This window comes from Oncorhynchus gorbuscha, linkage group LG21, assembly GCF_021184085.1.
Source record: "Oncorhynchus gorbuscha isolate QuinsamMale2020 ecotype Even-year linkage group LG21, OgorEven_v1.0, whole genome shotgun sequence".
NCBI lineage: Eukaryota > Metazoa > Chordata > Actinopteri > Salmoniformes > Salmonidae > Oncorhynchus > Oncorhynchus gorbuscha.
The window spans coordinates 20,683,648-20,705,896 of NC_060193.1; the positions used below are offsets into that span (position 1 = coordinate 20,683,648).

Below are 22,249 nucleotides of genomic sequence, written 5' to 3' on the forward strand. Positions count from 1 at the left end.
AGGGGCGGCCGTCGAAATTGGAGCCTGTACCTTTGGATACTGATGCCAGTATCCAGGGGTCTTACACCACCCCTTCCCCAGAAGCCAAGAGGTTGCTGAGGTGGGCTGTCGATTGCCGGCCCCGCACCCCGAGGCCTGACCACCCTTTCATCCTCGGCCCTTGGGGGGACGCTTCTTATTAGGCACCTGACAAGAGAAGGTATGGAGCTGGTTGCCTGGAGCCGCTGTCAGGAGGGCGGGGATCTGAGTTTGGACACCTGCCTCAGGACCACGACTCCTGTCTTGACCATTGGGTCTGTTGTGGCGGCAGGGAACTGTGCTGGAAGGTCTCTCGTAACACATGAGTGTTCTGCCTTGTCAAGAACCTCCTGAAATTTGGGGTGGAAGATCCGGCTTGGTAGGACTGTTAGGTTGATGAACTGATTCCAAAACTGGACTCCTGGTCCTCTGAGCTCATTGTCTTCCATAGGGCAGACAAGAGAATGGCTAAGACATTTCCCATTCAGGCTGCACGATCTGCAACATTGTAGGGGTGGTACACCAGCTGGTCAGTTTTGTCACACGCCTTCAAAAGGCAGTGTTGCTTAGGGGTTACGTGCTCCGGTTTAAGACCGCCATGTATTGTTCAACGGGAGTCATGTAACCCATCCAGTCTGGGGAACGTAATGAGCTTGATGAACTGAAGGGGGTGCCATGGCAGAGTTCCCTGATCTTCTGAGCTTTTGATAGTGGTCCTCTGCTGCAGGGATGTCAGTGAGATTATGTTTCTGAGAAACCCAGACCCAGATCCCTCCAGTAGGAGTGGGAGCAGGAGCTGAGATCTGTAGCCCTACTACTACTCTGGACCCTAGGACGCGGGTCCAGAGGCTTGGGCTGTTGCAGTGACCATATTACTGCCACACTGGCAGTCATGAGTCATAATGGCCTGGTACTCAGGTCCTAACGGCCTGGAACTCAAGGCTTTATTATCCCTCTTACAACTCTGACATCAAAATCCCATCAAATACTTATCAAAACAGTATAATGCTTTTAAAACTCACCTCAATGTGATGATCAATTTGAGGAAACAGTGCAAAACATGGTTGTTGTGGATGTTGTTTCAAAGCATAACACGACGAAATGGACAGCACTTTCTAAGTTGAAGATTCATTCAAAACCCCCATAAACATATTAGAGTTTATGCAATCCTGAAAAAACTAAATTAAAAGGATAATTGTGCTGTTATACAATTCATAGCCCCCTGCATATTACGCATTGCAGAAAAACAAACAAAACTGATTTAATTAAGATGCCTTTAGTAATTAGTAAATTTGTGATTTTTTAAATATTTTCATAATTAAATGTGTGAAACATTAACTTATCTATACAGAAAACCACCATGTGTTTCCATATCCTCCTCTCTCTCCTTTATTCCTTTCTTGAGCGTGCAGAGGAGCACGAGTGTGCAGCGAGAGCATGCTCCTCAACCTGCTGTTGAAGCATGGGGTGAAATACAGTTGAAGTCGGAAGTTTACACTTAGGCTGGAGTCATAAAAATGAGTTTTTCAACCACTCCACAAATGTCTTGTTAACAAACTGTAGTCTTGGCAAGTCAGATAGGACATCTACTTAGTGCATGACACAAGTCATTTTCCCAACAATTGTTTACAGACATATTATTTTACTGTATCACAATTCCAGTGGGTCAGAAGTTTACATTCACTAAGCTGACTGTGCCTTTAAACAGCTTGGAAAATTCCAGAAAATGATGTCATGGCTTTAGAAGCTTCTGATAGGCTAATTTACATCATTTGAGTCAATTGGAGGTGTACCTGTGGATGTATTTCAAGACCTACCTTGAAACTCAGTGCCTCTTTGCTTGACATCATGGGAAAATCAAAAGAAATCAGATAACAATTGTAGACCTCCACAAGTCTGGTTCATCCTTGGGAGCAATTTCCAAACGCCTGAAGGTACCATGTTCATCTGTACAAGCAATAGTACGCAAGTATAAACACCATGGGACCATGCAGCCGTCATACCAGATGATAAACCTTATGTTAATTAATGGTCAATTACCGTGAGGCCGGCAGTAATTTTTGTGACAATAACCGGCTGACACAATTGAATGACCGCCACAGCCCTACCCGAAGCTGTCACCTGCATCGCTGTCCTCTGCGTTTGACTCCACATCCTGGTTAGGAACCGAAGATGGCCGATTGCCAGAGTCTGCAGTGCTGTGGGTTTGCTCATCCTTTTGGGTTAGGAATAGGGTTACACTATGCGTCATCCTCCAAATCTGACGGGGGAGCATTATAGCTAGTGACACATCAGTAACAGGGCGACGGGATTCATAGTCGTCCATCCTCTTAGTAAGAGATTGGACAGCAGCTAGCAGCACCAGTTGGGTGACAATATCAGTGCTATTCTCCTCAGGAGGGGGCACTTGTTTCTTGGTTCCGACCGGTGGCTGCTCAACAAGTTGACGTTCTCTGCCTCTGAAAGGGGTGGTGGGCTGTGTAGCATTAGCCTGGGCTGTTTGTTCAACAAACCTAGACAGTTTAATACTCTCTTCCTTGGATATATCCAACACTCATTGCATGTGTTATCAATATCCTGCATGAGGTGAGCTTTGCCCAGGCAGGAATAGCACTCACGTGGCAACACAGGAATCCATCATCGCCTGGCAGAAACGGTAAAACTGTCTGTGTCACATTGGTATCAAGGATGCTGGAGACAGACGCAGGAATACGTAATAGTGTTATTGTACCCAAATTAAGGCGTGCCATGTAAAGGCACAGGGACAAATACCAGACAAACACATAAAAAACACAGGGTAGAAACCCAAATCAAAAGAGCGAGGAGTACCTCGAATAAATAACACACGTGCACAATGATTAACACACGGGACGAGACCCATAATCATCTGCACAATACACAAGGGCAATAAAGCCCAACACTCACAGCACAGGTACTCACACACACCAACGGACATTGTAACAATAATTGACAGGACATTGGTAAACCAAGGACACACTTATACAACTACCAATCACTGGGAATAGGGCCCAGGTGTGCGCAATGAATGTTACGGAGGGATCTGTGACAGTCTGGCAACCTGTGTGAGTCTAAAGAAATCAAACAGCTACGGATAGCTGTAACTGGTAAATTTCCAGCGCTGCAGAAGCTGTGTTTATTATGAGAGATTGACATAAGGAATTGCTTCGCTGCACTGGTGCCTGATCTACCAGTACCTTCATCGCTGGGATTGCTTCTGTCTGCGACTGCGGTGCTGACTCCAACTATGCTGGATGCAGTGGCTTCGTGGTCAAGTTCGGCTCCTTTTCCTCTCTATGGATCTGACTGCTGTGGGAGGTCTGGACCTATCGCCGGGAGCAGCAGGCATAAGATATCCTGCTTTCCGTGGGCCCGTGTCAACAAATTGTTTGATGGGTAGAAATGGACGGATTTCTCCATTCCCTTCTCCAGCCATTGTATTGGGCAGTTCAATGGTGAGAATTGTCTCAGAGTACACAGTACAAGACATCAATAAGCTGCTCACAAACATTTTAAACCAGCATCAGGAAATTGAATCTATCATAGTTCATTGGGCAGATTAGGATTTTAAAGAACTGATTGGGTAACTGCTTGACACCAACAAACTCCCCATAATATCTGGCCCTCTGCCCTCCCTAAACTGTGGTATTTCATGTTTCAGCAGACTTTAACCCTCCATATCTGGCTGTGAGATTATTGCAGCTCTGTGGGTGTAAGAATTATTGCCAAATTTGATATCTTATTTGGGTTCCTGGTTACTTTCCCAGGTTTTTAAGGCTGTGTTGAGACAATGACTTATCAATGACCCAAGTCCGGCTCACTTAATCCCTAACATTGTGTCACTGAGTCATAATGCTTCAGCAAATTAACATTATGTCACGGTTCCTCCTGGCACCAGAGTGCGGCAGAGACTGCCCTAGAGACTTTTATGGACTCAAGTGTGCCCCTGTTAAAAGAGGTGTGTTTTCTGTGGTCCTTTGCAGAAGCTTGAATTGTTTACCAAAATCACTCGTTTCCGGAGTGAGTTTGAGACATTGTTTTTCAAGTGTACTGTGATCCTACGGCTACCGTTTCTCAGCAAAGTATTGTGTTTTTATCCTTAACCATCGATCCCTCGTCTGGTCTCTTCTCTACACCTGGTCCTACCTTACCACGTCACATCAAGATTCTGCCACAACATGGACCCAGCAGAGATCACCCAGATCCGGAATGTGATCCGGAATGAGCGTATGACGGCACCCGGGAGGATGCAAGGGGTTCCTCACTCAGTGTTCTCTTGTGTTCAAGCTACAGTCCTCCTCGTTCCACACCGATTGGGCCATGATCGCCTACATCATCTCTCTACTCTCAGGCAAGGCCCTGGTGTGCAACGTTGGTGTGGGAACAGCAGCCACCATCTTGCAGATCTATAGTAGCCTTAATTGCCAAGCTGCGATGAGTCTTCGAACACACAGTCGGCGGATGAGAAGAGTCCGGCCGACTGTTCAACCTCCGCCAAGGGGCCAGACCAGTGGCTGACTTCGCCATTGAGCTCCGTACCCTCGCCGCCAAGTGTGGGTGGAATACCGAGGCACTGGTTACCTCTTTCCACCAGGGTCTGTCTAACTCCATCAAATATGAACTGTTTGCTCTGGAACTGGGAGAGGACCTTGAGTTCCTGATAACGCTGGAAATCAGGGTTGACAACCGGATCCGGGAACAGGTGAGACAGTGCCCTTTTGACACCTCTCCATTATTCCGGTTTCCTGAGCACCCCAAGCCCACCGAATGGACCCTGTAAAAATTGAGGCGATGGCCCAACAGGCCCCTTACCGCCTCACTCAAGAAAGTCCAGGGGAACCTCCGGTTTGCCAATTTTTTATAGGCATTTTATCCGCAACTTTGCTGGATTCCCGAGGCTGACAAGGCATTTATGGAGCTCAAGGGATGATTCACTTCTGGACCCATCCTCATTTATCCTGATCTGACTTGTCCCTTTGTGGTGGTGGTGGACACCTTGGACACCGGAGCAGGGGCGTTCCTTTCACAGCGGAAAGAGGTCAAGAAACTACACCCATGCACCTTTCTCTCCAAGCGGTTCTCGCCAGCAGAACGCAACTACGATATTGGCAACCTGGAATTCTTGGCAGTTAAGTGGACTTTTGAGGGGAGGAGTCACTGGTTGGAGGGGAAACCTCATCCTTTCGTGATCTGGACGGACCAAAAGAACTTGCTCTCTATTCAAGAAGCCAAGAGGTTGAATGCTCTCCAGGCTAGGTGGGCTCTGTTTTAGTAACAGGTTGGATTCCACACTAACCTATTGCCCAGAATCCAATAATCAGAAGGCAGATGCCCTTTCCCGTCAAAACACAATGTTTCTAATGAGAAGAGGGACTCCAAACCCATCATCCCCAGCTCACACATTGTGGCCCCTGTGATATGTAGTATTGAGACTACAATCTTAAAGCCCAGACCCGAGAACCTGACCCCAGCGTGGGACCTACTAACAGACTTTATGTTCCGCGATCAGCCCGGTCCCAAGTACTACAATAGGGACCCTCCTCTAAATTAACTGGGCATTCGGGGGTTAATCGGACACCGAAGTTCTCGAGGCGGAAATTCTGGTGCCCAAAATGATGGAGCATGTGAGATCCTATGTTGCGGCCTGTTCCATCTGTGTCCTAATCAAGTCTTCACGTCAGTGACTTGTCGGGTTGCTCCAACCTCTGCCCATCCCCAGCTGGCCCTGGTCTCATCTGTCTGTAAACTTTATCACAGGGTTACCTCCATCTCAACGTCTTACCACTATCTCGGTGGTCGTCGATGAGTTCTCTAAGGCAGCCCATTTCATCGCCTTACCCAAGTTGCCTTCAGCGATGGAGACCACTGATCTCATGATTATCAATGTCTTTCGACTACACAGACTTCCCCAGGAAATTGTCTCAGATCGCATGTGCCAGTTTGTTGCACGGTATTGGAAGGCCTTCTGTTCCCTGTTGGGGGCATCAGTGAGTCTGTCCTCAAGGTTCCACCTTCAGTCGAATTGGCAAACTGAGTGGGCCGAACTCGTCCACTGGACTGTCGCCGTGCGAGTGTCAGTTCGGGTCATCCTGAACAAGAGGCTGAATCGGGGGTGCCATCAGCCGAGACGTTCAATGCTCAGCTCCACTCCTCTCCCCAACATCAGGCAAACCGGCACAGAAGACCTCTTCGGCTCCTCTGGCCGGGTCAACGGGTATGGCAATACACCCGTGATCGTCCCTTAAAGGTGCTCCTCGCTAAAAGATCCTGAGTTGCATCAACCCGGTCACCTATCGTCTCCAGCTTCCCAGGTCCATGAGGGTCTGTTCGTCCTTTCATGTCTCCCATCTCAAGCTGGTTAGGATCTGTCCATTTTTTTGAGACACGTTTTGCAGCAATTATAGCTGTAAGTCTCTTGGGGTATGTCTCTATACGCTTGGCACATCTAGCCACTAGGATGTTTGCCCATTCTTCAAGGCAAAACTGCTCCAGCTCCTTCAAGTTGGATGTGTTCCACTTATGTACAGCCATCTTTAAGTCATACCACAGATTCTCAATTGGATTGACAGACCTCAGACCAGGCTTTGACTTGGCCATTCCAAGACATTTAAATGTTTCCCCTTAAACCACTCAAGTGTTGCTTTAACAGAATGCTTAGGGTCATTGTCCTGCTGGAAGGTGAACTTCGGTCCCAGTCTCAAATTTCTGGAAGACTGAAACATGTTTCCCTCAAGAATCTCCCTGTATTTAGCGCCAACCCAGTTTCCCAGTCCCTGCCGATTAAAAACATCCCCACAGCATGATGCTGCCACCACCATACTTCACTGTGGGGATGGTGTTCTCGGGGTGATGAAATGTGTTGTCTTTGTGCCAGACATAGTGTTTTCATTGATGGCCAAAAAGCTCTCAATTTTAGTCTCATCTGACCAGAGTAACTTCTTCCATATGTTTAGGGAGTGTTCCACATGCCTTCTGGTGAACACCAAACATGTTTACTTATATTTTTCTGGCCACTGTTCGGTAAAGCCCAACTCTGTGGAGTGTACGGCTTAAAGTGGTTCTATGGACACATACTCCAATCTCCGCTGTGGAGATTTGCAGCTTCTTCAGGGTTATCTTTGTTTTCTTTGTTGCCTCTCTGATTAATGCCCCCCTTGCCTGGTCTGTGAGTTTTGGTGGGCGGTCCTCTCTTAGCAGGTTTGGTGTGGTGCCATATTCTTTCCATTTTTTAATAATGGATTTAATGGTGCTCCATGGGAAGTTAAAACTTTCTGATATTTTTTTATAACCTTACCTTGATTGGTACTTCTCCACAACTTTGTCGCCGACCTGTTTGGAGAGCTCCTTGGTCTTCATAGTGCCGCTTGCTTGATGGTGCCCCTTGCTTAGTGGAGTTACAGACTCTGGGGCCTTTCAGAACAGGTGTATGTATACTGAGATCATGTGACAGATCATGTGAATCTTAGATTGCACACAGGTGGACTTTATTTAGCTAATTATTTAGCTAATTATGTGACTTCTGACGTCTATTTTTTTAAACAAGTAAACATTTTTTCATTTCACTTCATCAATTTGGGCTATTTTGTGTATGTCCATTACATGAAATCCAAATAAAAATCTATTTAAATTACAGGTTGTAATGCAACCAAATAGGAAAAATGGCAAGGGGGTGAATACTTTTGCAAGGCACTGTACTTCTCCGCCTTCTTGACTGGATGGGTGGCCGCCCGGCCTACACGGTCCTGCATCTGTTGGAGGCTCGTCAAGTCCGAGGGACCCTGCAGTACCTGGTGGACTGGGAGGGCTACGGTCCCGAGGAGCCAGCGTGGGTGCCTGCCTGGGACATTCTGGATCCGGGTCTTGTTAGAGACTTCAAACAACTACGTGGTGGTCGTCATGACTTTAAAAAATATATGGTGTTGATGATTGGCTGACACAAGGCAACATTCGTAATACTTATCAGTAATGGTCTGAGTCAATAGATCTGTTCAACATTATGACTTAAAGATGCCTGAGTAAGTACACTCAACTTGTTTTTTCTTGATTATTGATTATTGTTAAATTCTTTATTCGTCTTTTTACAAGCAAGTACATTTCAAATTAGTATGGAATAAAAGCAATGCACTTAAAGTTTAAGTTCACCATAAAACACTTCAGGGCTCTTTAACACTTTCCTGGAAGTTTGTCAGTACCCCAGACAGTTTGTAGGTCCATTGCTTGAGTGTTGATATTTCTGTGTTATTAAATACATTTCAGAAATTACTTAAAATGCATGAAAAACTATGTGTATTTACCGTTACATAAACAATAATTGGTGTTTCGGCATTGAATTGCCAAATGAATGTGTATTTTTTTCTAAAAAGTATAACAACACAAAGACCTACTTTGTGCTAGCGTAAAGGTCTTCCATATTGTCTGTAATATGTTGATACTCTTATGGTTCTAAGATTGATAATTACAGGAGGCGGAACGAAGGAGCGTCTTACTATTGGTCTTCAAGGAAGGAAGTCACGATGACAGCAACAAACATTAAGAGATGATAGCTAGTAGATAGGCTAGCAGTTAGTTGTGGTTTCCAATCAAGTAAAGTAAAGTATTAGGCGAATAGTTGCTGATTAACTTTAGGGAAGTAAGTAGGCAGAATATCTGTTCAAAACGAGGTGCATTGTACCTGTGTGCAATAATGTCCGTCAGGTACACATATCCTGTATATTTTCATATTTCATACATAGAGCTTTCCCACTGGTACAGATGTCAGTTCAACATCTAGTTTTGATTTGGTTGAGTTTTCAGCTAACGTGTATTCAATAAAAAAGGTCACCATTTTATTCCATTTACGTTAAAAGTTTGGATGAAAAAAAGCCTTTACATTAATTACTTTTTGCAAATCCAATCAGAATTCACGTGTCCATGCACACCTCCAACTTGATCACCAACAACGAGGGAGGAGGTGAGAGCACTCAGAATTTGGTGTCAGGAAAGCGACCTCTCACTCAACCTCAGGAGGCCGAGGAAATTTGTCTTGTCACCTAAAACCATCACAAACTTTTACAGATGCACAATTGAGACCATCCTGTCAGGCTGTATCACTGCCCGGTACGGCAACTGCACCGGCCACAAACGCAGGGCTCTCCAGAAGGTGGTGTGGTCTGCACAACGCATCAGGACACCTGCACCACCTGATGTCACAGGAAGGCCAAAAGGATCATGAAGGACAACAACCCCCCTAACCTGTTTACCCCGCTACCATCCAGAAGGCGAGGTCAGTACAGGTCCATCAAAGCTGGGACTGAGAGACTGAAAAATAGCTTTTTTCCATCTACATTGCAAAAATCAGAAACTTTCTGTCCAAAAATGATGCAGAAAAATTAATCCATGCTTTTGTCACTTCTAGGTTAGACTACTGCAATGCTCTACTTTCCGGCTACCCGGATAAAGCACTAAATAAACTTCAGTTGGTGCTAAATACGGCTACTAGAATCCTGACTAGAACCAAAACATATTATCATATTACTCCAGTGCTAGCCTCTCTACACTGGCTTCCTGTCAAAGCGAGGGCTGATTTCAAGGTTTTACTTCTAACCTACAAAGCATTACATGGGCTTGCTCCTACCTATCTCTCTGATTTGGTCCTGCCGTACATACCTACACTACGCTACGGTCAGAAGACGCAGGCCTTCTAATTGTCCCTAGAATTTCTAAGCAAACAGCTGGAGGCAGGGCTTTCTCCTATAGAGCTCCATTTTTATGGAACGGTCTGCCTACCCATGTCAGAGACGCAAACTCGGTCTCAACCTTTAAGTCTTTACTGAAGAATCATCTCTTCAGTGGGTCATATGATTGAGTGTAGTCTGGCCCAGGAGTGGGAAGGTGAACGGAAAGGCTCTGGAGCAACAAACCGCCCTTGCTGTCTCTGCCTGGCCGGTTCCCCTCTTTCCACTGGGATTCTCTGCCTCTAACCCTATTACAGGGGCTCACTGGCTTACTGGGGCTCTCTCATGCCGTCCCTGGAAGGGGTGTGTCACCTGAGTGGGTTGATTCACTGATGTGGTCATCCTGTCTGGGTTGGCGCCCCCCCTTGGGTTGTGCCATGGAGGAGATCTTTGTGGGCTATACTCAGCCTTGTCTCAGGATGGTAAGTTGGTGGTTGAAGATATCCATCTAGTGGTGTGGGGGCTGTGCTTTGGCAAAGTGGGTGGGGTTATATCCTTCCTGTTTGGCCCTGTCCGGGGGTGTCTTCGGATGGGGCCACAGTGTCTCCTGACCCCTCCTGTCTCAGCCTCCAGTATTTATGCTGCATTAGTTTATGTGTCGGGAGCTAGGGTCAGTTTGTTATATCTGGAGTACTTCTCCTGTCCTATTCGGTGTCCTGTGTGCGTTCTCTAATTCTCTCCTTCTCTCTTTCTTTCTCTCTCTCGGAGGACCTGAGCCCTAGGACCATGCCCCAGGACTACCTGAAATGATGACTCCTTGCTGTCCCCTGTCCACCTGGTCATGCTGCTGCTCCAGTTTCAACTGTTCTGCCTTATTATTATTCGACCATGCTTGTCATTTATGAACATTTGAACATCTTGGCCATGTTCTGTTATAATCTCCACCCTGCACAGCCAGAAGAGGACTGGCCACCCCACATATGCTCTCTCTAATTCTCTCTTTATTTCTCTCTCTCGGAGGACCTGAGCCCTAGGACCATGCCCCAGGACTACCTGACATGATGACTCCTTGCTGTCCCCATGAACATTTTAACATCTTGGTCATGTTCTGTTATAATCTCCACCCGGCACAGCCAGGGGAGGACTGGCCACCCCACATAGCCTGGTTCCTCTCTAGGTTTCTTCCTAGGTTTTGGCCTTTCTAGGGAGTATTTCCTAGCCACCGTGCTTCTACACCTGCATTGCTTGCTGTTTGGGGTTTTAGGCTGGGTTTCTGTACAGCACTTTGAGATATCAGCTGATGTACGAAGGGCTATATAAATAAATATGATTTGATTTATTCCATCCCTTTACTTAGATTTGTGTGTATTAGGTAGTTGTGGAATTGTTAGATTACTTTATAGATATTACTGCACTGTCAGAACAAGAAGCACAAGCATTTCGCTACACTCGCAATAACATCTGCTAAACATGTGTATGTGACAAATAAAATGTGATTTCGATTTGATTTGATAGATTTGTTTTGGTTGAACTAATGTGGAAACAATGTTGATTCAGTTTTTTCCCAGTGGGTTGTTTCAGTTATGGCTAAAGGACATCCGACATTCTGATTTTGGTGTCGATACAAAGCCTGAAGTGATTCACCAGCTGCGTTATCTGTGTGCAGTGATCGCTTTGATCACTTTGGGACTGGTTGAAACTGGGTTCTGTTCCCACCGTCTTTCCACCATGGACCAGAAAGCTCCAACCATTCGAGGTAGATTGCAAGCAAAGTTGCTAACCCCTGCAGTCACTACAAAAGTGCCACTACATTTATAACGCTATTTGTTTGCCATTCGCTGAACTAGCTCGTGGTGTATTTGGCTTGCTACTATGTGACTTTATCCTGTCCTGCTGATTGTTTTCTTTATATTTTGCATTCGTGGCAGACATTAATCTACTCCTGGATTTCAATATGAAAATAACTAAATACATTGGTAAATATACTAAAGGTACTCATCTCAAAATGGCCAGGAAAGTGTTATAAAGTGCCCAGAAGTGTTAAGGATGAACTTCCCCTTTAATTAAAGTAGCTACAGTAATTATTAGTCACAGTAATACTGCTAATAATTTTTATAAAGAGTTAATAAAAAGCTAAGTATTTTTCAATTATCCAGTTCTACTGTCTGATCCTAGAGTACACCGTCTCTTCCTCCATGTGACACGGGATTCTTCTGTTGAAGGAGAGGCGGACCAAAAAGCAGCGTGGTTATTGTGATACATCTTTAATGAAGATGATAAATGAACAATATACAAAACAAGAAATGTGAAAAACCGAAAACAGCCCTATCTGGTGTAACAAACACAAAGACAGGAACAATCACCCACCAAACCCAACACAAAACAGGCTACCTAAATATGTCTCCCAATCAGAGACAATGACTAACACCTGCCTCTGATTGAGAACCATATCAGGCCCAAACACAGAGACAGACAAACAAGACATCCAACATATAATGCCCACTCAGATCACACTCTGACCAAACAAAACATAGAACATACAAAGCAAACTATGGTCAGGGTTTGACAGTACCCCCCCCCGGGGTGCGGACTCCGGCCGCAAAACCTGAACATATTGGCGAGGGTCTGGGTGGGCATCTGTCCGTGGTGGCGGCTCTGGTGCTGGACGTAGCCCCCACTTCACCATAGTCTTAGTCCGCCCCATTGTCCGCTTCCGTGGCCTCCTAACCACGGCGACCCTTCTAAATGAACCCACTGGACTGAGGGGCAGCTCGGGACAGGGGGGCAGCTCGGGACAGAGGGGCAGCACGGGACAGAGGGGCAGCTCGGTACTGGCTGACGACTCTGGCAGACCCTGGCTGACTGGCGGCCCCGGCAGATCCTGGCTGACTGGTGGCTCCTGGCTGACTGGCGGCACTGGCGGCTCCTTGCAGACTGGCGGCACTGGCGGCTCCTTGCAGACTGGCGGCACTGGCGCCTCTGGACTGAGGGGCAGGAGCTCTGGCAGCACCACTGGTGGTACTGGGCCGAGGACACGCACCTCAGGGCGAGTGCGGGGAGCTGCCACCGGAGGGCTGATGCGTGGAGGTGGTACCGGATAGACCGGACCGTGCAGGCGCACTGGAGCTCTTGAGCACCGAGCCTGCCCAACCTTACATGTGTTATGCGGTTATTTTCACAGACAATGGTGCAGAACCTTTTCTGTTGGTGTATTGCCTGAGCTCAGCATTGGGTCTCTCATTTATCCACGGAGAACCATACCAGGCCAAACACATAAACTTAACATAGAAAAACAAACATAGACTACCCACCCCAGCTCTCGCCCTGACCAAACCAAAACAAAGACATAACAAAGGAACTAAGGTCAGAGCGTGACAGACACAGTGTGATCATCTTTAAAGTTGTCAGCTCTTCACAACTTGGATCTTGTGTGGAAAGAGTCCACCCATGTAGACAACACTTCAACAATGGAGTTACAGGTGATTGGTTGAACTGGACCACATCATTTTTGTTGACGCCTCACTCAGGCACAATTGTGGTCTTAACGTGTATCTTGCACAGTTCAGCGTCACAGAATTGTTCTACAGGTAGAATCTCATTGTTTTGAGTTGTATAAAATCAGCACAAATGTTTTAAGCAGGGTTTCCCTCAATCCTTATCTCTGCAGCTACAGTTGTCTAAGATACTCAAAATTGTGGCCTTTTTGGAACATGAATGCAATGACACTGTCCTCCACAGGGCTTCTATCACCACACAGTCACTTCACCTCACCAAAAACATACAGTTGGGAGAACAATTATTTGACACACTGCCGATTTTGCAGGTTTCCCTACTTACAAAGCATGTAGAGGTCTGTGATTTTTTTATCATAGGTTCACTTCAACTGTGAGAGACGGAAAGAAAAATCCAGAAATTCACACTGTATGATTTTTAAGTAATTAATTTGCATTTTATTATTGTTTTGTACATAAGTATTAGATCACCTACCAACCAGTAAGAATTCCGGCTCTCACAGACCTGTTAGTTTTTCTTTAAGAAGCCCTCCAGTTCTCCACTCATTACCTGTATTAACTGCACTTGTTTGAACTCGTTACCTGTATAAAAGATACCTGTCCACACACTCAATCAAACAGACTCCAACCCCTCCACAATGGCCAAGAGCAGAGAGCTGTGTAAGGACCATTAGTAACACACTACGCCGTCATGGATTAAAATCCTGCAGCACACGCAAGGTCCCCCTGCTCAAGCCAGCGCATGTCCAGGCCCGTCTGAAGTTTGCCAATGACCATTTGGATGATCCAGAGGAGGAATGGGAGAAGGTCATGTGGTCTGATGAGACAAAAATAGAGCTTTTTGGTCTAAACTCCACTCGCCGTGTTTGGAGGAAGAAGAAGGATGAGTATAACCCCAAGAACACCATCCCAACCGTGAAGCATGGAGGTGGAAACATCATTCTTTGGGGATGCTTTTCTGCAAAGGGGACAGGACGACTGCACCGTATTGAGGTGAGGATGGATGGGAACATGTATCGCGAGATCTTGGCCAACAACCTCCTTCCCTCAGTAAGAGCATTGAAGATGGGTCGTGGCTGGGTCTTCCAGCATGACAACGACCTGAAACACACAGCCAGGGCAACTAAGGAGTGGCTCCGTAAGAAGCATCTCAAGGTCCTGGAGTGGCCTAGCCAGTCTCCAGACCTGAACCCAATAGAAAGTCCATTTTGCCCAGCGACAGCCCCGAAACCTGAAGGATCTGGAGAAGGTCTGTAGGGAGGAGTGGGCCAAAATCCCTGCTGCAGTGTGTGCAAACCTGGTCAAGAACTGCAGGAAACGTATGATCTCTGTAATTGCAAACAAAGGTTTCTGTACCAAATATTAAGTTCTGCTTTTCTGATGTATCAAATACTTATGTCATGCAATAAAATGCAAATTAATTACTTAAAATCATACAATGTGATTTTCTGGATTTTTGTTTTAGATTCCGTCTCTCACAGTTGAAGTGTACCTATGATAAAAATTACAGACCTCGACATGCTTTGTAAGTAGGAAAACCTGCAAAATTGGCAGTGTATCAAATACTTGTTCTCCCCACTGTATATCGGGAAAACATAGCAAACACAATTGTAACGGCTGCTTCCAACTCACACTCTCATACACCTGATGCCAATCACCTGAATTCTGATCACTTGTTCACACACCTGTATGTCATTATCACACACTATTTAGTTCAGTTCTTTGCACCCCATCTTTGTGAGGTATTGTTTGTTTTTGACACACTTCTCTTCGAAGCTCTGTTTTCCCCATCATCTACTCATCCCATGTATGATAGTTTTTGCTTGCCTCACTAATGACACCTTTTGCCTATTCCCTGCCGGATTTCCTGTTATTCACCTATTGCCTGATCTCTAGGGCGACGTTTCTAGCCTGTTCCCTGCCTGTACTGTTGCCTTTTGGACGCCCTGTCTATGACCTGCTTCCTGTCCCTGGACCCAGCTACCTGCCTCGTCCTGTGATCCTTTACATTAAACACCTGCTGCGCTCTGCGCTTGAAACCAGCTCTCATTCTCCATCGTGTTCATTACAACAATACAGTAGTCTTCTTTTAGTGATCTCTCATTCAGGATTTACACTCAGTAAAATAGATGGCTAGTATGCCCTCCCATGATTTTGTCATTGAGTAGGTCCATGGTTCTAGTGGCCTAACATCACACTGATCGAGAATACTCTACTGATCTCTACTTCAAATGACCTAATATATAGCTAATTTGTTTTTTTTTCACACATTTCCATAGACTATGTATAGATAAGCTGCCTTATGAAAACAGTTGGTTTACTGTTGCTGAAATGGTCATCTTGAAGTGTAGGTAGTAGAGCCTACAGTATGAGAGAAGTAAGAGTTCTGAGACATCTGGCTGAAAACCACAGAAAGAGAGAAAAAGAGAGAGAGGGAGTAAAGAGCAGAGAGAAAGAGAGACATGTGTCTTGTGTACAATAGACCAGCAGGCCATAACAAAGCCTTGGCGACTTCCTCATCTTGTGTTCATCACACACCACAGAGTACCTGTGAATAGGTTGCTGTGTGTGTGAGGCGGTGTTAGTCGCATGAGAATGGAAAACCCTTTTCTTCACTACAACTTAAAGATGCCTGAGTATGGCCCAAATAAATACATTCAACTTCCTTTGTCTTGATTATTGTTAAATGTTTTATTCATCTGATCACATGGCAGAGAAGCAATACATGTAATTTATTAGTAGCTACAGTTACAATAACAAAGCTAATACAATAACTTAGCGCTCATGAATCTGTTTTATTGTTCTACAGTCTGATCCCAGAGTAGACCGTCTCTTCCTCCATGTTGCTTCTCTGTCTTCTAGACCGGTTCTTCTTGTTGCTCAGATTCAGAGCTACATAATGGAGACCGTCTGCATCTTGGGCCTGTGAAGAACAATATAAAATGGTGAGAGAATATTACTATATGCTATATAGTAATATATAGTAACTGATATTTTTATTGTAATACAACATTTGGAATTCTGCTTACCCCTGCATCTGAAGAAGAGACTGCCGGTCCTCTTGTCTGAGAGACGGGTCCTGAAGAGAAACACAGAAGAGATAATGATGCAACTCCTTCTTCCATTACAGACACATCTGCTGATATCAAAGACAAGCAACTTCTATGAAGGAATTAACCTGCTACATACATCATTCATTTATTAGGAATGGACTTCACTTACCTCTACACTGCATACACTTTCTCTTGTTCATATTGTAAATGATGAAGCCAAGGATAGTAATCAGGATAAATGAGAGACAGGAAATACACCAGCAGAAGAGGTCCTGCGCCATTGTCTGTGAAAATAAATATTGTGCTAGAAGCATAGTAACTATTTGGATGATTGCATGTTTTCTTATGTGATCAAATAACTAGTACTGTGCGCAGATTTACACCGTAGATTATTCAATAGATGTAAACAAAAATGTAAGACATATTACCTACCCTTGAGGTCCAGTTTGGTCCCATTTCCAAACAGCATCTCCCCACATGAGGCCACAGCACAGTAGTAAGTCCCAGCATCAGAGAGGCTGAGGTTCTTCTTGGGGAGGTTGTAAACACAGCTCTGTGTAGGAGACCCAGCCTCAGGGCTCTTCTCACACTGATCACTCCTGTCTCCATGGGTGTAAATGATTCCTGGATGGGATTCTCCTGAGCCATGTCTGAACCAATAGACGCTGTTTTGTCCTGCACAGGTCTCAGTGTGTATTGTACAGTTCAGAGTCACAGAGTCTCCAGACTGGACTGACTCAGACACAGACTGCTGTACAACGGTGGTGTTTCTGGATCCTGAACCTGATAAGAAGGTTATTATTTCAGTAAGTATATGTGTGGGTCTTAACTAAACATATGTTGAACACGTAAAATAATATTTGATTATGGGAATACATCATTTTATATTCAGTATCATTGTATCCAGACGGTAAAGTGGAAAAAGTGCTCAAGATGTTCCCCTAGTTGCAGTCCATAAGTAACTAGTTATTTTCTCTCTAAATGTGTATTTTGTACCTTTTACAATAAGAATGTATCCTTCTGCAAATTCCACCATATTGGAGTAGGAACTTCCACAATAATATTCTGCTGAATCAGAAAGCTGTACGTCTGAGATCTTTAGGTGGTTTATACCATTGCCGCTTTCCACTGAGACACGAGGGTTACCCTTAAAGTCATGGTAAAATATAGCAGTCTTTTCATACTCATAAAAGGTTGACATGAGCTGAGGATTATTTCCAAAGGGTTGATTGTACCACAAGAAGTGCATTGCCAAATTGCCTTCATGAAAGCAGTGCAAAGTCACTGTGTCTCCAACATTGGCTGACATGAGACGGATGGCTAAGGATCGTACCACAGCTAGAATACACAAAAGTACAGAATTTCATTATATACCTCAATATACATGTATGAATTGTCTCAATAAAGGTGTACATCCTATAAGCAGAGACATATATATATGTGTGACTTACCCATCACTCTGAAAAGTGGAAGTATCATACACAGTGCCATGACCATCGTTGATGTTGTCGTCCTCTTTACTAACTGTGTCTGACGTGGAAAAAGTCTACTATGTAGACAACACTTCTACAATGGGCTTATTGGTGATTGGTCGTTCTGGACACGTGCATCATTTTCGTAAATGCCTTTTTCAGCCGACCCTGTTCTTCATAACTGAAAATGACTCATATAATCAACGTTTAAAGTGAACCAATGCTTACTTTATTGGATATTTTGTGCAAGGTGTCTTGATGATGATATATATATATATATTTTTTTTTTACATTGTGTACTTTACAGGCACTGAGTGGACAAAGATGTCCAATCCTGAGGTTGGAGTGTGGAACGAGAAATATAAATGTCCATCAGTAAAACGGGTTTAAAGTAATACTGTTGTCTGGTAAGCATGCAAAACATTTTCAACCACACATTTCAGTATGTACCTGTATATGCTTTTGGTATCAAACTCAGTTTTGTGCCTGAGATATCTTTGGCCCCACCCCATGCAACAGTTACAGTTCTCCTGATGACCTATATGAGGTCTGTTATAGATAGAACATAACTTGATATGTACCAGGGGGAACAGGGGAGGAGTATCATGAGTGTATATGGGGGAATCACTTACAGGACGAAGTCTTTATTATGTCAGTCTAATGACCTATCATTCACAGAATCAGGATCTATCTGAAGTGTAACACCTGACAGTTTAGTAGGGGTCAGGGGTGTACCTGGGTGGGTAGGGCTCTTATCTGTAGCCTAGTATACATTAATAGAACTTCTACTTTAAACTGTAAATCAATTATTGTAGTTCAAGGATGAACCTGAACATGCTTTTTAGTCCAGGACTAGTCATAATCTGTGTCTGGGAATCTGGCCCATGTGATAGATAGAGGCTATATAGCATGAAGTATGTCAGTGGACTGTGTTTCTAATTGTCATGGTCGTGATCAACAATGTAAACATGAGAGAAAACACACTGACACCACATAGACATCCTGCTGAAACTACGCAGTGAGTGAAAGGCCAACCAGGCTTGTCCAAAGCAAAGAGCTGGCCTTGTCTTGAGCACACAGGAGATCAAAGTGTTCAGGTACCTGTGAACAGCTCAATGAGTGCATGATGTGTGGGTGGGTTTAGCATGGTGTTAGCAGTTGATGTTATTCTTCAATAACACAGACCCAAAAGCAAATCAGGGGGAGAAAAATATATTTATTAAAAAAGAACAAATCATAGTTCTTATGCTGGAAAGTAGATGGCAGATGTTAATACCCAAGCCTAGCCTGTGGTTGACCAATTACAATTCCTTGCAGTTAAATTGGGCCAATGACCAAATACCAGGTATCCCGTCAAATACCAGGTATCCGAGTCAATGTATAGACAATTTGGACCAATGAGAACTTGCCACATGTATCTATGAGTCCCGGACTGGAATTTCTAAAAAACACTAGTTCAATTGCTCTCTAGCCCTCTTGACCTGTAGTCCTCTTGGCCTCTAGTCATCTGCGTTGTGTATTTATCTTAAAATATTCTTACAATGGTAACAGTAGGTTGTCTCTACAGAAGCCCGCTGTACAAACATTCATACAGGCATACTGTATGTACAGAACACAAGAGAAGGAAGAAGTATAGTTTAGTCCCTGTCAGTTGTTTAAATATATATTTATTCATGCAAGAAGAAGGCACATTCTGTACACAGGGATTTCAGAAGAGCAGTTCAATCAATTGACACATAAAGCATAAGCAAGGATGATGATCAATTAAATTAGAATATCTTTCAAATCCAATACGTGCAACAAAGCAATCTCTATAAATCATCATTTGCAATACATAGCGATGATACAGTATCACAGACTTCATTCAAAACCCATCTCTAGTCTATTGACACTGGTCTTAGCGTTATCTATTTCCTGGTGATATAGACGATGATTATAATGATCAGCCAGCAGTGGAGAACACCAGTTCTTATAATGGAGAGAAGGACCAGGATTCTCATCTGTGGATCAACGTCACAATATGAAATAATAAAATAGCTCTTTAAATGACATTGACTGACCAGTTTAAAGCTATGATCCCTTATTGATATGATCCCTCACCTGTTAAATCCATCTTCAATCAGGATAGGTGAAGGGGAGGTGTCACACCCTGACCATAGTTTGCTTTGTATGCTTATAGGTTTTATTTGGTCAGGGTGTGATCTGAGTGGGCATTCTATGTTGTATGTCTAGTTTGTCTGTTTCTGTGTTTGGCCTGATATGGTTCTCAATCAGAGGCAGGTGTTAGTTGTTGTCTCTGATTGGGAACCATATTTAGGTAGCCTGTTTTGTCATTGTGGGTTGTGGGTGATTGTCTATGTATGTTGCTTGTTAGCACAGTTCTTCTAGTGTCACAGTGGTTTTTTGTTTATTGTTTTGTATTCAGTGCTTTCTTTAATTAAAATATCATCATGAACACACACCACGCTGCAGTTTGATCCGCTTCTTACGACGATCGTGACAGGAGGAGATAGTTTAAAGAAGGATTCTTAAGCCTTGAAACAATTGAGACATGGATTGTGTGATTCAGAGTGTAAATGGGCAAGACAAAATATGTAAGTGCCGGTCCGGTGTGTGTCAAGAACTGCAACGCTGCTGTGTTTTTCAAGCTCAAAGGTTGCCTGTGTGTATCAATGGTCCACCACCCAAAGGACATCCAGCCAACTTGACACAACTGTGGGAGGCACTGGAATCAACATAGGCCAGCATCCCTGTGTAAAGCTTTTGACACCTTGTAGAGTCCATGCCCCAACAAATTGAGACTATTCTGAGGGCAAAAAGGGGGAAGGTGGGGGGGGTGGACTTCTGCTTGTCAAACATCACTTTCACAAATCATGGGTGTTAATATGGAGTTTGTCCCTCCTTTGCTGCTATAACAGCACTACTCTTCTGGGAAGGCTTCCCACTACATGTTGGAACATTTCCGCAGGGACTTGCTTCCACTCAGCCCCAGTGAGGTGGGTCACTGATGTTAGGTGATTAGGCCTGGTTCGCAGTAGGTGTTCCAATTCATCCCAAAGGTTTTCGATGGGGTTGAGGTCAGGGCTCTGCTCTCTTAGCCAACCAGCTAATTTGACACACTTTATCTAGTCATCCAGAACGCCGCAGCCCGTCTGGTGTTCAACCTTCCCAAGTTCTCTCACGTCACCCCGCTCCTCCGTTCTCTCCACTGGCTTCCAGTTGAAGCTCGCATCCGCTACAAGACCATGGTGCTTGCCTACGGAGCTGTGAGGGGAACGGCACCTCAGTACCTCCAGGCTCTGATCAGGCCCTACACCCAAACAAGGGCACTGCGTTCATCCACCTCTGGCCTGCTCGCCTCCCTACCACTGAGGAAGTACAGCTCCCGCTCAGCCCAGTCAAAACTGTTCGCTGCCCTGGCCCCCCCAATGGTGGAACAAACTCCCTCACGACGCCAGGACAGCGGAGTCAATCACCACCTTCCGGAGACACCTGAAACCCCACCTCTTTAAGGAATACCTAGGATAGGTTAAGTAATCCCTCTCACCCCACCCCCCCTAAGTTTTAGATGCACTATTGTTAAGTGACTGTCCCACTGGATGTCATAAGGTGAATGCACCAATTTGTAAGTCGCTCTGGATAAGAGCGTCTGCTAAATGACTTAAATGTTAAATGTTAAATGTAGATAACGGTTCCTGAGTGGAGACAAAAGGGGCCTGACACTGAGCCATTGCATATAAATTATTCGGCACAACAGGTCGAAATAGTAGCATGTCCTAGTGCCTGTGAAATAAGAAAGGAGAGAAAGGTTACTGTTTACATAGACAAGCACATAGGCATTTAAAACCATGCAAAGCAGCACAGATAAATCTTAACCAACAGCGTAGTTCAAGAAGAAGAACATATTTACCAAGTAGACTAAAATAAAAAGTTTTAATAAAAAGTAACACAATAAGAAAAACAATATCGAGGCTATATTCAGGGGGCACCGGTACCGAGTCAGTTGAGGTGATCTGTATATGTAGGTGGGGGTGAAGTGACTATGCAGAGGTAACAAACAAACATCGAGTAGTAGTAGCAACGTACAAAAGGGAGGAGGGGGGGGTCAATGTAAATTGTCGGGTGGCGATTTTATGAATTGTTCAGCAGTTTTATGGCTAGGGGGTAGAAGCTGTTGAGGAGCCTTTTGGACCTAGACTTGGCTCTCCGGTACTGCTTGCAGTGCGGTAGCAGAGAGTCTGACTGGAGTCTGACAATTTTATGGGCTTTCATCTGACACGCCTATTATATAGGTCCTGGATGGCAGGAAGCTTGGCCCCAGTGAGGTATTGGGTCATTCACGCAACCCTCTGTAGTACCTTATGTTCAGATGCCGAGCAGTTACCATACCAGGCAGTGATGCAACCGGTCAGGATGCTCTTGATGGTGCAGCAGTAGAACCTTTTGAGGATCTGGGTCCAATGCCAAATCTTTTCAGTCTCCTGAGGGGGAAAAGGTTATGTTGTGACCTCTTCACGACTGTC

At 44.7% G+C, this 22,249-nt stretch overlaps 1 pseudogene; it reads right to left on the minus strand.

The window, feature by feature from the left end:
• Window positions 1-16,004: 16,004 nt before the first annotated feature.
• Window positions 16,005-17,751, minus strand: LOC124008923 (annotated as a pseudogene).
• Between the last annotated feature and the right edge of the window lie 4,498 nt (window positions 17,752-22,249).